Here is a 2,429-nt window from a genome sequence, read left to right as displayed (position 1 = left end):
AGGCATTTTTCTGTTTTTACTTTGATTTCTCTTTGTTTATGACAATAACTTCTCAATCTAGTGAGTTGTTCTTTGATTCAGAAGTAGAAAAAATAGCTAAACAGTTGAGAAAATTAGCTAAGCAAGCTAGGCAGATTCCGAATACATCTGAAGGAGTCCAATCTCTAAGAGAGTTAAGTTCAGATTCGAATTCAGATTTAAATTCCGAAAACAAAACCATGGCTGCTAGGACTTTGAAAGAGTTTAAACCAACAGCCTTTGTGTATTCAATACCCTGCTTTAAATGTTACTTTTGAGTTGAAATCTGGACTAATCCATTTATTGCCTAAGTTTCATGGTCTTGCAAGTGAGGATCCACATAAGCATCTAAAGGAATTTCAAGTTGTGTGTTCCAGCATGAAACCTCAAGGAGTTTCAGAGGATCAGATCAAGCTTCAGGCTTTCCCTTTCTCACTGGAAGGCACAGCTAAGGATTGGTTGTATTACCTTCATTCTGGATCTGTCAACTCACGGAATGGGATGAAGCAGATATTTTTCGAGAAGTATTTTCCTGCTTCCCGTGCTGCCAATATAAGAAAAGAAATTTGTGACATTCGACTGTACAATGGAGAGAGCTTGTATGAGTATTAGGAATGATTTACGAAACTATGTGCAAGCTGTCCCCATCATCAAATAAGTGAGCAGCTTTTGATTCAATATTTCTATGAGGGACTTCTACTAATGGACCACAGTATGATAGATACTGCTAATGGAGGAGCTTTGGTTGACAAGACACCAGAAGAGGCAAGGAGGCTAATTGCTAACATGGCAGTAAATTCTCAGCAGTTTGGAATGAGAACGGATCACACACCTATGAAGGTTAATGAGGTAAGTACATCTAACCTTGAGAAATAAATTTCTTATTTAACTTCTTTGGTGAGGCAGTTGGCTATGGGGAACATGCAAACTGTTAAGGTATGTAGAATTTGTTCGGGTTCGGGTCATGCTACTGGCATGTGTCCTGCGTTACAAGAGGATGAGTCAATGCAACATGTTAATGCAGTAGGACATTATGGGTAGCCACAACGAAGATATGATCCCTTTTCTAATACTTATAATCTAGGATGGAGAGATCATCCCAATTTGAGTTATGGGAATCAACTGGTGCAAAACCGATACCAGCAGCAAAGACCACAAGTGAATCAACCACAACCACCTCCACCTACACCTCCCTCAAATCAAGGTATGTCACTTAATGAAATTGTTAAAGCCTTTGCTAACAATACCCAATAGTTTCAATAGGAGACCATAAATAACATTCAAAACATAGAGAGGCAGATTGGTCAGTTAGCCTCATATGTGAGTAAGCTGGAAGCTCAAGGTTTTGGAAAGCTCCCATCACAAATAGTCATGAACCCCAGAGAAAATGTGAGTGCTATACTGTTGCGAAGTGGGAAAGAAGTTGATAATCAGACTCCACATGAGCCAAAGAAAAAGCAAGGAGAAAAAGAGTCTGAAGTTCCTGAAGTTGAGGTAAATACTGAACCCAAACTGAATAAGGTTAATAATTCTGTTGTTCCTCCATTTCCATGAAGGTTGGCTAAAAATAAAAAAAGAAGAACAAAAGAAAGAAATTTTGGAGACTTTCAGGAAGGTGGAGGTGAATATACCTTTACTTGATGCAATTAAACAAGTTCCCAAGTATGCTAAATTCTTTAAGGAATTATGCACTACAAAGCACAAGTTGAGGAATAATGAGAAGATCTGTGTGAGAGAAAATGTGTCAGCATTAATTCAGCAAAAATTACCCCCTAAGTGTAAGGATCCAGGTTTGTTTTCTATTCCCTGCAGAATAGGTGATTCTAAATTTGGATGTGCAATGGCAAATTTAGGAGCATCTATTAATGTTATGTCATATTCAGTTTTTCAAACTTTAAATTTTGGTCCTTTGAAAGAAACCAGTGTCATTATTCAGTTAGCTGATCATTTTAATGCTTATCCATTGGGCATAGTTGAGGATGTGCTGGTTTAGGTTGGAGAATTGATTTTTCCTGTAGATTTTTACATTATGGATATGGAGGATAGTGTTCCCACATCAAAGTCAGCTTTGATTTTGTTTGGAAGACCTTTCCTAAAAACTGCCAAGACAAAAATTGATGTGGATGATAGTACCTTAACTATGGAGTTTGATGGAGAGACTATCAAATTTAATATCTTTGATGCCATGAAGTATCCTGCTGATGATCATTCTGTCTTTACTATTGATGTTGTTGATACAATTGTGCAGGATGTTTTTGAGTTAAGCATGGAGAATGAGTTAGAAGTGGTGATTAGTCAAGGAATTCAAGAAATCAGTACCAATCAACCATTAAGTGTAGAGGTTCAAGAGGCAGTAATGGCATTGCAGTCATTACCTCCTATTCCAAAAAGGTATGAACTATCAAAGATTG

General features: G+C 37.5%; 1 non-coding gene across 1 annotated transcript; it reads right to left on the bottom strand.

Annotated features, from left to right (window-relative positions):
- Positions 1 to 567: 567 nt before the first annotated feature.
- LOC131174325 (small nucleolar RNA R71) lies at positions 568 to 674 on the bottom strand. The gene has a single exon (XR_009144573.1). It is a non-coding gene; the product is annotated as a small nucleolar RNA R71 (small nucleolar RNA).
- Between the last annotated feature and the right edge of the window lie 1,755 nt (positions 675 to 2,429).

Source organism: Hevea brasiliensis, chromosome 15 (genome assembly GCF_030052815.1).
Source record: "Hevea brasiliensis isolate MT/VB/25A 57/8 chromosome 15, ASM3005281v1, whole genome shotgun sequence".
Classification (NCBI taxonomy): domain Eukaryota; kingdom Viridiplantae; phylum Streptophyta; class Magnoliopsida; order Malpighiales; family Euphorbiaceae; genus Hevea; species Hevea brasiliensis.
Note: the sequence above shows the minus strand (reverse complement) of the source record. Positions and strands in the feature narration are given on the sequence as shown.